This window comes from Siniperca chuatsi, linkage group LG7 (genome assembly GCF_020085105.1).
Source record: "Siniperca chuatsi isolate FFG_IHB_CAS linkage group LG7, ASM2008510v1, whole genome shotgun sequence".
NCBI classification, from domain to species: Eukaryota; Metazoa; Chordata; class Actinopteri; order Centrarchiformes; family Sinipercidae; genus Siniperca; species Siniperca chuatsi.
In genome coordinates this window covers 4,693,621-4,707,523 of record NC_058048.1, presented here as the reverse complement: position 1 = coordinate 4,707,523, position 13,903 = coordinate 4,693,621, and the positions used below count along the sequence as shown (strand labels likewise).

The window sequence follows — 13,903 nt, the reverse complement described above, 5'->3', positions numbered from 1 at the left end:
TAAAGTGGTTTATTTTTAAGGAGAGTTTTGGTCGTTTTTAAATTTAGTAAGCGTATTAGAGACACAAAGGTTTTATGTCATTTCGCTGTTTAAATGGGTGATATGAAAAGGGTCAAACACCTGGTTCACTTAACATCCTGACTATGACGATGTGAGAGAGTTTTCCTAGTAATCCTTTACTACAGGTTGTGAATAATGACTAAGTAACAGAAGACATTTCTGTTTCACAGACAAACTTTATTGCAGTGTTGACAGATCACAGTATTGTGAAAGGGTGTCAAACAGATAATCTACAGCTTTGACAAACATTTTAAAACATAAATATGGAAATAATTGTCTGCCAAGTAAAAACTTCTCAAGTCAGTGGCTACAGTACTTACTATTGATTACTTTTAGCTTGACTAATGTTTCACGGCATCTGTTGTTTCATATCGTACCCTCCACCCCCACTGTAATTACTGTAAGTGTGCTACATGCACATGCTAACACTTACCTGTAACGCCATCTTCTGCTCGTGCTTTCTACTCCGCCGGGCTCTGCAGTCACTTCTTACAAGCAGCAGCAGGAGCCTCACAGCATGGGGGTGTCAATGTCACCCAAAATTCAACACGGCGTGACGTACCTTCACAGAATTTAGCTATTATTAGTACAATGTATGGGCACCGGTATATGTAATAACTGTCCTTTTATTCCAAAAGTTGTAAAGAAAGCAAGGGAAGTGTGTATAATCAAGACGTGGAGGGTGGGAGTGGATGAACCCAGTAAAGCGAGTGTACCTGCAATGAGGCAGGGATCATTTCACTAGTCAACACTACACCTGACTTTCTATTGTCACTATAATTAGAACTGGAGAGGATATTATTTAATTTGCAGAAATGGAAATATCACAGATAACCACTGGATATACAGTGTGCTGTGTTATTTTACACTCGTTGTTTGGCGTGTATGAGTGTTGATGGTAATGTTTAGAATAATATTAACACATGCAGTGCGTTCCTCATCTAACCTCCAGTGGATTCCTTTAGTCATGACAGCTGAAGCACTCTGCAGTTCATCCACTAGAGGGCAGTAAGAGCCAACTCACCACAGAAAAGAGTCTCAGCACACAGCAGTCACAGTCGGGTGAACGGATGGGCTGAAAATAAAAGTAGATGAAAGCAATACCACAACTGTCAGACAAGTGGAAATGGTAGACATCCAATATAAGGACACATACAGTAAACAGATACATTAGCTCAGACCGTCAATGGAAAGAGATTGACATGCAGACAGACAGGAGGAGCAGAAATACAGTTTCTCTCATCTCTCTGTCATTTGGGCTTGTTCGAACAGCTTTTGCTTATCATGCTACACTGCTGAGTCATAATTTATCACAGGCTGGGATCACACATCACCTTTGCTGCTGTTAGTCTCCAGTGTCAACAAAGAACAGACTGTACTCAAGTCAGGCTGATATATCAGGCTGAGATTTTTATTGGAAACTGGATATCAGCCAGTCACTGTCTGCTGAGATAACTGCTCTTAGTGCTGCTGCTTCTACTACTACTGACATCCTGGGAGTTTTTCACCTGTTACATAAGAATGAGTTGATGTTAAGGAACAACAGTCCTGCTTTCTGTCTCCAAAAGTCTGACTGCTTTCTTTCTGAAAATAAAAAATATTATTTTCCTATTATGCAATCTACCAGTTTGAAAATTTCTAAGTTCAGACAAATTCGCAAGTGTTTCTTTGACCACTTATGAAGGCAACGATCAAGACAAAACCCGACCAGATGGGGTTTCGTCAGTTTAAGGTGAGTCTGTTTGGAGTCTGTGACCTGAAAAGTGAAGCCAGGTTAGAAATATCATTTATCAGTTGTCATTTCCAGCTGGACGGTCACATGTTATAACAAAATCAGCAAAAGCCTTTATAACTCATTTTGGATTTTCAGCCTCTTGGAAAAATCCCAAACTGTTATTTTCTCTGTCACCATCAGGAATAAACATGTTTCTTATCGCAGGACAAGGTCTTGAACCTTTGAGTGGAATTTTCCAGAGGACGGAGTATTCTGTCTCGGACGGAGGAGGAAGCTGTATTGAAGAGGATTCTTCGTGGGTTCCTGTGCGTATCATGCACATATAGGGATTATTCTCATAAGACTAAATTCCAGCTTGTAAGGTTTTGGTATGTCTCTGAGCCCTGGCCACTTGCTCTTTCTTGGAAATTATAGTGTTTCGTCACACTCGAGAGAAATACTTTAAATTCTTCAGAGGGTCTGGAAGATGTGTTTTGCTGAGTGGGGTAATATAAATGTTTATTCAAGCCCTGCCTGCACAGATATTCACATCACTTTGGCACAAGGAGGACAACGCACATGAATCTGTACCTCGGAGAAATTCTTATTATTTCCACGCTTAATCAGACTGCGAAGATCTACATCATATCTCTGCATTATTTATTTAAACTCAGCGCTTGAAAAAAAGCCCTGTTTCCCCAAATATGGGTAAGAGTAAGAATCCACTAGTCAGTTTTATCAAAAATGCAGACATACTGAGCCACTGATCTAACTCCACAGACGCGACTCAGGTTACACTTCTCGATCATTAACACATTTCGTCACATTACTGTAAAATGTAAATGTACTCCTGAAACAAAACCAATGAATTTAAGCAACCAAAGACAGGCGGCGTACTCTTACATAAAAGTAGTGATATATTACAGTACCCAGCTCTTGGACAAGTGCATGGAAACATATTAAGTTGAAGGGAATCTAATCCCTTTCTTCAGCACTTTATAAACAGTTTCTCTTTATAAATGTGCAGGAGTGAGAGTGAGCAGGACACATTATTTAGGCAGAGACCTCTGTGGATGAAGCAAGAGATGGAAATATGAGGTAAAGCAGACTGCTGGAGAGAACACTCTCCTTATCACCTGGCAAGGTAATACTGACAATACTGATAATGCTGTACAGTACCATGACATTTGGTGAGATTACATGATGGACACATGAATGATGTGAAGATATCACCCCCACCCCCTCCTTGATAAGCTACTGCCTTCCTCCACAGAAGCCTCCATGGTGACGACATGAACAACAGCAAAGCAGCTACCTGAGGCAGTGAACAGAGGTCCAATGACGCCAAATCTTATGTGCTCCGAGTGCAGGTGCATTGGTCAAACAAAAGTATAATAAAAAAAATTGCACAATGCTTTCATACTTCAAGAGGATGGTCTGAAGCACAACACTGACAAACCGCATTTCATTCAATCTAATATGATCCACCTTTGCAGCTTTGCTTTCATTGGTGATTTAGTAAAGTTAAAATCCTCTAGTGTGGTTTTAGACATGGCCCTGTACGCTTCCCATAGAAAAGCTCAGGGAAGCGGCTGTGTGCTGCTCTTTATTGGAGGTGGGTTAAGTTAACCAGATGTGCATTTTCCAAACCAAACTTGGACATGCGACACAAAGGTGAAGTTTAAAACCAAGTATTGGTTTTACAAGAGAGAAGCCCACCATCTGATAAAGCGCAGCTCACAGTTGCTTCCGTAAGCTTTTGAATGGGAAGCATCCGGGACTGTCTCCCATGGAGTTGATGAAAAAGTTAAGCCTAGTTTTAGATTACAGTGGCCTTTGAAGCTAGCCATGCTTTGGAGTAGTCCTAGATGGGATGGGATGAAGCCAGGAGGAGGGGATGATGGCAGGACGACACATCAAAGGACCTAGTTCGTTTCAAGCATACTGGACACTTAAGACTGTTTGTAGACCAACAAGCATAACCATCAAGACAAATAGTAATTAGCCGTGCCCCCCCCCAAGACACGCACACCACACATATCCATCACAGTGTTTGCTGGACCTCTGTGCTTGCCTCGTTTACTACATACTCACCAGTTTAAACTCATTTTTATTTTTGTCCCCTTTGTTTTTGTTGTTTGTCTTTGACGGAGCCCCCTAAAGGTCACACCGAGAATTTTTTGGAGGACTACATTTGCATTCCCTCCCGATATGTTTTGCGTTACCTTTCTTCTTCCATTCCCTCTGAGCCGTATGTCTATCTGGAATGGAAGGTAGTGTGGAGATTCTCAAGTTAATGCATTTAGCATTGTTTATGGACACCTCACCTCACCACTCATAGAACATTATCAAACTTCTGGGTAGGAGCTGTGTGTATAAGGAACATCAATTATTGCTCCACACTTATAGCTACAGGCCCTCTACCAAAACCTGTTTCAGCACTGAAGGTTGCTTTAATCTGTTTTGTGCAAAGAACTGAGGACCCTGTGCAAAAACGCACAAAGCTTTCCAACCTGCGTTGGTCTGCATTCCTGATGTATCTCTGCAAGTGGTTCAATGCTGTCTGCTCTTACTGCGACAGAACCACAGACTCTGCAGCGTTTCAGTCGCCTTCTTATTTGTTGCTTTTTTGACTCGTACAAATACAGCACATTGGCTTTATGAGGTAGATTAAATTGCACATCTGTAACTCCGCCTCTGGAGACGTCTCTTCTTCCTCAGTGAAACCCTCTGGGGTCCAGTCCAGTACAGAGTCCAGCAACTGTTCACGAGTGAACCTGACAGCATCCTACAGATCCCCACACTGCTTTCTTCTGCAGAGACCTTGATCTAAGAATTTATTTAATTGTACTTTCACTAATTACATAACCATGCATGCCTAGTGAGCAGTAGAACTACATCAGCATACTTAATGCCCAGTTCAAAGTAAAGTTCAGTGAGCTGATATACTGTTGCGTTGTGCTGGGAGCAGCTGAGGGAAATAGACTTATGGCTCAGAAGGAATGAAGAAGAAAAGTATTGCTAGGTAACAGAAGTATTGTGAGAGAATGCAAAATATTATGAGGTAACGTAAAACATATTGCATGGGAATGCAAAAGTAGTCCTTAAAAAAATTCTTGCCGTGACCTATAGGGGGCTCTGTAGTCTTTGGCTTACTTTGTATAATCTCTTTTAGCTGTTTATGAGTCCCTGCACTTGTCTTTACCTGTAATCACTTTATTGCACAATACAAAAAACTAAAGTAGAAAAGGTTGATGGTAAAATTTAAGAAAAAAAAGTCCTCAATTTCGCAAAAACATTTTTACGCTAGCTTGGCGTGGTTTTTGCCTATTTCAAAAAACAGTTCATGTGCTTAATGGGAGATGGAAACACCTTCTCTGAGTAAGTCCTGACGTAACAAATATTACTCACATAACTGATCAGCTGTTTCCGCTCCGAGAGAAGAAGAAGAAGAAGAAGAAGAAACGGTTTTTGTTCCTGAAGACCTCTCTCCATTTTTCTCTCGTAGATGGCCAAGGCAACTGTTTTTGTTTCTAATTCTTTGAGTTTTATTGCTGGTTTCTGGTTTGCGACCTCTACTTCTACTCTGTTTATGACAGCCATATGTAGCCTTTACCGCCAACTTCTGACAAAGCTACACTTTGCGTAGCGTAGTGCGCGTAGTGCGTAGTGGGGATGTTGAGGTGCGTGGAATACATCTTAAACCACTAGGCCGTGAGGATGCCCAACAATTGTGATTTTTCTGAGACAGTTTTCACATTTATAAAGAAAAGGCAGTGGAGCTATTTTTGCTGATGGAGCACAGATTTGCATTCTTGTAACATATGAAAGCCTGCAGGCTCTTCAGAAGTTCAGAACACTTTAAGGGTTTTGGATTTGTCTTTGTGAACTGGTTCCTTTTTTTATGCTTCCATTGCTTTGTCTGTTTTTACTTGTGCAATTCCACCAAACCATGGGCTTTTTTGTGATCTGCTCCAGCTTCTATGAGCATCCTCAGGCAAGTGAAGTGCTTTGTGCGCATACTCTCACTAATAGGAACTAACATAACTGGTATTAATCTTGTTTAACTTAGTCCAGAACTCTGTAGTCAAGAAGTAACTGTTGCTTCACTCAGCAGTTTTTTGATATTAATAATATTAAATGAAATGAAGAGGCAATGTGAAAGGAGTCGCGCTTACTTGAACCAACTTGGGGCTTCTGCCCAACTCAACAGCCAAGTCTAAGCAATCCCACCAGTGATTTTGTTATGGTGGGTTGGTGACACCTTACTGCTGTCATCAACCCCCTATAAAAAACGTAGGCAGCCATTTACAGCAAGCAAGCTCAGACAAGCCGACTGTACACTGGCTGCTTGGCACCAAACGGCAGACAGACACAGTTAGCGACTAGCTGGTGAACATAGTGGAACATTTAGCTGCTAAAGAGCCAGATATTTTTCTCAGAAGTTGGTGGAAACCAAAGCTAAAAGGAGAGAGAATAATGGACTTACATTTGTGAGGTGGACAGAAACAAAACTGCAATGGGATAATAATATATCCCTGTTTCTCCTGGATGTTTGAATAGGCTACTTTTTGCAAACAAATCAACCATAAAAGCATGATAAGGTTATAATATGTAAGGGCTGTGTGTCTGTCAGCTTGTTTTTAGAGTTTTTCTGCCCCCTAGTGACCAAAAATTGTTTAATGCAGCTTTCAAATCTGAAAGCCACTCTTTACACCAGGATTAAAAGCGACTCCTGGTTGAATTCCCCCCCTATAAAGAAAAATGACCCCTAGTATTTAAGTTACTTTGACCAACCCTCAATACATTTTTCACTCATCTCATGAAAATTCCCGTGGCCAGGTGAGATCATCAGATTCTCATACACCCAATTTGGCCTAATTAGGGGATTAACAGCAGAAGCAAACGTTTACATTCACCTCGTGACTCCTCCAGTCTGGATCACTCTGTACAGTGCCAGCCGGGCCCACCTCACAGACAGACGCTGTCCTCAGTTCACAGACAGGCCAATGTGCTGCCAGGCCCAGAGGTCGGCATGTGGTGCGGCTAGACGTCAGCAGACGCTGCAGGATCAGCAAAAAGACACAAGCAGAATTAATATAACTGCAGGAGTGTGCTTAAGGGCGAGAGGCTGTGTGTATTGCGTTGGGTGTGTGTGCTTGTGTGCGTAATAAAGAGGACAAGGGCGGGAGGGAAACAGAGAGGGACAGGTGCAGTAAGCTGTGCAGTCACACCACAAATATTGCCTTTTCACTTGATGTGTGAATGTGTGTCTCTTTCACCCTGCTTCTGTGGCAAAGCAATTTTGACAGCTATAGTTATCCTTGAATGGAATTACACACCCTCGGCGAGGGCCTTTGAAGTTATTCACACACACACAGTGCCGTGAGTTCGGACAGTAGCGTGAATAGTGGGTGCATTAATCCGTCAGGCCACCCAGTGTCCAGTGTTCTGGTAGACCCTGAAAACAAAGCCAACCCTATCTGTTAACCACAGATCATTTCCACTCAGACAGTGGAAAAGAACTGGAGCAGCACTGAAGAAGCTTACTAATGAGATGATCACAAGGTCTTTGTATGACTGAAGCACTCAGTAGCAAAGTAGCTTTGAGTATTTTGGACTATTCAAAGCCCTAATGTAAAAAAAAACTGTACGTGATTACAGCATCTTTCAAATTATTCTGATGGCTTTAGGCTTTGTGTGCAGAAAAATTTAAAAAGTCCTGGTGAAAACTGGTGCAGCCTAGAACCGCTGAGGGGTTCCAAAATCAGAACTTTTCAAATTCCACATAATGACTTTAAAGCTGCGCTCATATATATATTTTATATTATAAATGGATCAATTGACTAAGTATATGTGAAAGGGGTTGCTCATTGTGACAAAGCCACAGATAATTTTCACCCAGTTCTGAGTTTTCCTCAGGTCTACGGAGCCCTTTAGCGTCTTTCATTCAGCTCCATGTTTCGCAAAAGAAATGTTTAATGATTAGCTGGTGAACATAGTGGAAATTTAGCTGCTTAAAGGGGCAATATGTAAGATTTGGCCAGAATTTTCGTTTAAAACATTAAACAAATAAACTAACCTCATCAACAGAATGTGGACATCATGTCAAAGACGTCTATATTTTGTTTTGCAGAGATATCAACTGAAATTAGCATGCTAACCTGCTAGCCCCGGACCGTCCTGTGTTGTAATACAACTTGGAGGTGATAATCCGATAGTATAACCAGTGCTGCCAACTTGGCAACTTTGTCACAATATTTAGCAACTTTTCAGACCCTCTTAGCGACTTTATTTCTCAAAAGTGACTAGCGACAGATTTAGCGACTTATTCTCACCATCTGGGAAAAGGCAAGAAATATATTCAAATATATTATATTGTAATTCATTCCCATGCTGTGGCTCTTCTGCCAACAGTGTCTCTCTTCTTGCGCTGTGCACAGGCAGTCAGTGTGTGGCGTTGTCATGGTTTTGGGTTCGTGTCTAGTTGATTTCCTGTTTTATTTTGAAATTCTCTCCGTTATGTGTCTGGTAGGTTTGCTTCCTGTCGTTGATTGCTTTAATTGTTTTCACCAGTGTCAGTTAGTTGCACCTGTGTCGTTGTCTCCCCTACCTGAGTGTATTTAAGTCTGTGTTCTTCCTTTGTTCTGTGTCAGACTGTCTTTGTACCTTTGTCTTCATCCCTGTGTTGAGCATTCCAGCCCTTTCCCTGTGTGACTTGTGTTTTGAATTACAACCTTGGTTATTGGCTTTTCTGCCCGATTGTTTGATTTTGTATTTTCTTTGTTTATTGGACTATCTACTTGACAGTGTTGGATTTAGATTATTTACCTGTTCCCTGGATTCTACGTATGCCCGTTTTGGATTGCTCCCCTAGTTTTGTCCACTGCCTGCCTGTATCCCATGTAAACTTTTTTTAAATATATATATTTTTTTTTTTACTATTAAATCATTAAAATCATCCTGTCTGCCTCTGCTGTCTGCGTAGGTCCTTTGCCTGTTACCTGCTTCAAACACTGCAACAGGCGTGTGGGGTAGATTCACTCTTTCTCTCCGGATCTCTGGATAAGGCTGTTATAGCTTCTAAATAATAGTTTGTGTTTCTCTCTCTCACTTTCTCTCTGGATTAAGATGTTACTACAGGTTGTAAATATGTAAATAGTTAGTAATAGTTAGTCCCTTAATCCAGTTAAATGTAAAAAATCTTCTGGCTCTACACCATAGACTGTGTATAAAGATGGATGACGTGTCTCGACTTCCTCACTGTACAAAAATGAAGCTGCTGTCTCGCGCTGGTGACGTCATTTGGAGCCAGAGTCTGCGTAGTAATGATCAGGGTTGGAGCCGCGGTATCGAGGTCCCGCCCATACACCCGGCCGACTCAATCACGAGCCGGCCTCAGCTGTCCATCATGACGTGAAACCCCCTTTTATAGCATCAAATAACTAATTAGAACCAAACTTATCAGAAAAATTAACACTTGAACGAACATCAGCATGATAAGAACTACATAAACTAACAGAAACTTGGGAAAAATGTATTTGACGTGTACTTTGAGTTTTTAGTTTGGCTCATGTCCCATCTGCTAACATGGAGGGGGTGGGGTTTAAGACTGAAACTGCAGCCAGCCACCAGGGGGCGATTGAGATGTTGTGGCGTCACTTTTGGGGAGCTGTCATGTCGTCCATCTTTACAGTCTATGCTCTACTACTGTCGCTGCATCTCTGATGCCTTCTCGCTCCTCTCCCAGTTGACCTGTCCCCACCGTGTCTCCGTCGTCCCCGGAGTCAGAGTCCTGGTCGGAGCTGCTGTAAATCACCTCGGTACTGTATTCCCTGTCGCCTGGACTCCGTTGGCCTCAGGGCTGTGTTCGGTCCCGGTCTGGCCGTGTTCACTGGGAGGCTGCTGATCCCGGTTCCGTTGCCTGCTCGCCTGACTCCGGTCCTGATGCTGTCAGCTGTGCAGTGAGCTGCACGGCTACCTGAGCTAACTAGCTAATGGCAGTTAGCAGCAGTTATGACCTGATATGTGATATGCTGCCCCCTATTGATTTCAAGTATGAATTCGACAGGTGGAGAGTAGTCTCAATTCTTGCATATAGCCAGATATTTTAAAAGAGGGTAAATGTTGGACTTATATTCATTAGGCGAACATGGACACAACTCCAGATTAATGCTTATGTTACTCTTTATCTGCTAGATGTGTAAAGAAACAATTTTTGCTAAGATGTTTGCCTTATCAACTTTATAAGGTGCTAATATGCCACAGTTTTATTAACGTGTTACACTACTCCCAAGTGACCAAAAAAATTAATTATTACAGCTTTAAGATGAATCAACACACACACTTGCTTGACTGTTACTCTACTTCTATGCTTGTTTGGATATTGCATAATGAATTTTTTTTTAATAAGAAATTATTAAAAATGCCAGATGTTACAGGCAGGAATGCAGCTATGCATACAACTATGCATGTTGTCTAAACTTAATTTGGCACTGTATTGCATTTTATTCACTGTTTCTGGGATATCTTTACTAATATTAATACACTATTTGAACTATGGGAAGATGTCTTGATTTCACTCTTTGCGTGTAATATTGAATGTTAAGTGTTGGAACTCCTGTGGCATTATTAATGCTAATAGTCTGTCGTCAGCAGCTCTGTGCCTGAAAATGAGGTTTTGTTCATGTGATGCTATGCAGAGCAGCTGGCCAGGAGAGAAATCAAATGTGGAAAGCAATGACATATGAAGTGAGGCCTGCAAGACTGAAAAAGAATATGTCCAAACCAAATTGATGTACAGCGTGTGGTCCATTTGTGAAGCCTTTTGCCATGGGCACTATGAGGTCTGATGTTGGACGAGTTGATTTCCAGATGTGTCTTCAGGCCCTGACTTATGTAAGGTAAGGAGTCTGCACAGTGGAGGCAGGCGTTGGCTGTCTGCTCTGTTAATTGAAAAAGTTAAAATGTTGATTCAGTCTCAGTACACTAAGTATTTCTCTCTTCACTGTAGCAGGCATCATTAACCCTCTCCTTATTCATTCCTCTTGTTTGCAAGCTTGGATAACTGAGTTTTCAATACGCTGCACAGCGTCTGTTTGCTTTCCAAACTGACCTCATGAATGAAAACATAGGCTCATAATGACTGTAGTTCAGAACTTTTTGGCTGACAGAAGCAGCCCTGACAACTTCAATTCATTTGTCGTGCAAAAGCACAGAAAGGTGGGCCTGTCAATCAGCTTTTCTCTTTCTCTTCGAGCTGACACAAAGGATTAAAAAAAACACACAAAAAAACAGAACCCCAAAGTAGCTTGAATCACTCCTGTATGTACAGTATCACCCCTCAGGGCCCAGATATGTGTGTTTGGTTTACTCACCTGTGTGGACCTGCAATTGCTCCTCAACAGGTGCTTCTGTGGTCCAAGGTTGTCGTTCCTACAGTGTGTGTATAAAGCTGTTTACTTAAATAACAGCTGTGTGTGTGTGTGTGTTAAGCGGGTGGGGCTGCTTGGCTGCTCAGCTCTCAGAGATGACATCATCGTGCATTGATTGAAATGCTACCAACATGCTGCTCAGAAGGAAAGAACTGCTACTTTGCTGAAATTCTGCTTGGGTAGAAGCAAATTTAATGATGTAAAAAGAGTTCAGCAATCACTAAAGTTTAAAGTTACTTCAAAGTAAATATTAATAAGCTACTTAATAAAATTTATATTGTTGCTTGTGAGATTTTCCACATGTAGACAGGACAGAGGGTCTGTTCTTCCACCTTGAAAGCCACGTTAGTGGTTTTTGACCAAATAATCAAGAGGTATATTTACACATCTAATGAAAAACTTTGACTTAGATGAAAAATAAGTAAGCTACGAAAGTAGTAGCCCTTTGACTTATTAAACCTGAACAGATTTTTTTGGCAACTGGGGCTAGTGGAAACAACCAGTAAACACAACACTGACATTTTGACCCTGTTAACAGTTGCTTAGTTACACATCCATCAGTTACAAAGAACTTTTAGCATTCTTTTGGAGTAGGGCCATAAAACCAAAACAATGAGCTAAAAGATGCTAAAACCCTCTGTAGAACTGACGGGAACTACAGAGTTGAGTAATAATTCTCCATGGGTTCATTACTACCACCAACACCTTTCACATTACACATAGTTGTTTGACCTATTGTTAATAGAAATACTGACTACTGAAGCTTTAAGTAGATACAGAGGAGTGACAATGCAGAGTGATCACACATTCACTCATGCTTGAGTCATATAGATGAGATTTTAACTTTGTCTACCATCCCTTCCTTTATCCTTTTATGCTTGTGTGGATCATTCAAGGACATGAAAATATTACCATGGCAATAAACTACCACACACAGTCGTTGTTATGGCCTGAAACATTATTCCTGCAACACTTATGTTCTCCTGAAATGCATAATTTCAGTGGAAGACTTTGAGCAACTGAGCATTAAATGAAGTTTTGTGTGTTGATTACACAAAAACGCTGAAGTGGGCATAGTTAAGAACATATTTTGTCACTTAGCCCTAATGGTATCTAGCCATACAGATAGTTAGAGCATTAAAAATGGCATTTAAAATACTTAGTAGCAGTGTGTCTTTTTTAGAAAGTCCTGATTACTTTAGCATAACCTACAGAACTCGCTATCAACAGTTTTCATTGAGAACTATTCTGCATAGAGATAGGCAGTCTGCAATACAACATAAAGGATAAGGCTGCAGTTTTTTCTTTTTGTCAGCAAATCCAATGAAAAATCTTAAACCAACTCTACAATGTGTTAGTTTCCAAAAATAAACAAACAAAATAAGCCGCTGTTATTGTGTTTTTGGACAACAATGGAGCTCTAAGACACAGGAATGAGATGTATCAGACAATACTTGTTAGGATCAGTTCATTGTTGATTTGTTTTTTTTTCATGGGATTTGATGACAATAACACAAATATAGAATATCATCTGCCTTATCCTTTCAGTAGAAAATTGTTCTTAATGAAAACTGTTAACTCAGCCCAGGTTGTTCTCTGGGGTCTTAAGGAATTCTGGGACTAGACGGAAAATAGAAGTAGAAGGAAATGACGCATTTTCAGGGTGTGGGAGTGCAGACAAAAACAGTGAAGACACTTAACTCCTGAAATGCAGTGGACATCACTGAATTAGGCTACTGATTTCTAACAATGCAAACACATCTAATGGTAATTTTCTAAACTCAGAAAATATACAGTGCTGTGAAAAAGTGTTTGCCCCCCTTCCTGATTTCTTTTTTTTTTTGCATGTTTGTCACACTTAAATGTTTCAGATCATCAACCTAATTTAATTCAAAGATAACACAAGTAAACACAAAATGCAGTTTTTAAATGAAGGTTGTTATTATTAAGGGAAAACAAAATCCAAACCTACATGGCCCTGTGTGAAATAGTGATTACTCCCTAAACCTAACAACTGGTTGGGCCATCCTTAGCAGCAACAACTGCAATCAAGTGTTTGTGATAACTTGCAATGAGTCTTTTACAGCGCTATGGAGGAATTTTAGCCCACTCATCTTTGCAGAATTGTTGTAATTCAGCCACATTGGAGGGTTTTCAAGCATGAACTGCCTTTTTAAGGCCACAGCATCTCAATAGGATTCAGGTCAGGACTTTGACTAGGCCACTCCAAAGTCTTCATTTTGTTCTTCTTCAGCCATTCAGAGGTGGACTTGCTGGTGTCTTAGGAATCATTGTCCTGCTGCAGAACCCAAGTTCGCTTCAGCTTGAGGTCACAAACAGATGGCCGGACATTGGTAGACAGCAGAATTCATGGTTCCATTTATCACTGCAAGTCTTCCAGGTCCTGAAGCAGCAAAACAGCCCCAGACCATCACACTACCACCACCATATTTTACTGTTGATATGATGTTCTTTTTCTGAAATGCGGTGTTACTTTTACGCCAGATGTAATGGGACACACACCTTCCAAAAAGTTCAACTTTTGTCTCGTCAGTCCACAGAGTATTTTCCCAAAGGTCTCGGGGATCATCAAGATGTTTTCTGGCAAAAATGAGACCAGCCTTAATGTTCTTTTTGCTCAGCAGTGGTTTTCGTCTTGGAACTCTGCCATGCAGGCCATTTTTGCCCAGTTTCT

The 13,903-nt window shown here is 41.0% G+C and overlaps 1 long non-coding RNA gene across 1 annotated transcript; it reads right to left on the bottom strand.

Annotated features, from left to right (window-relative positions):
- Positions 1 to 302: 302 nt before the first annotated feature.
- Positions 303 to 10,711, bottom strand: LOC122879036. The gene is made up of 4 exons (XR_006378618.1): positions 10,563 to 10,711; positions 6,694 to 6,837; positions 1,085 to 1,135; positions 303 to 622 (listed from the first exon to the last, which is right to left on the bottom strand). It is a non-coding gene; the product is annotated as an uncharacterized LOC122879036 (long non-coding RNA).
- Between the last annotated feature and the right edge of the window lie 3,192 nt (positions 10,712 to 13,903).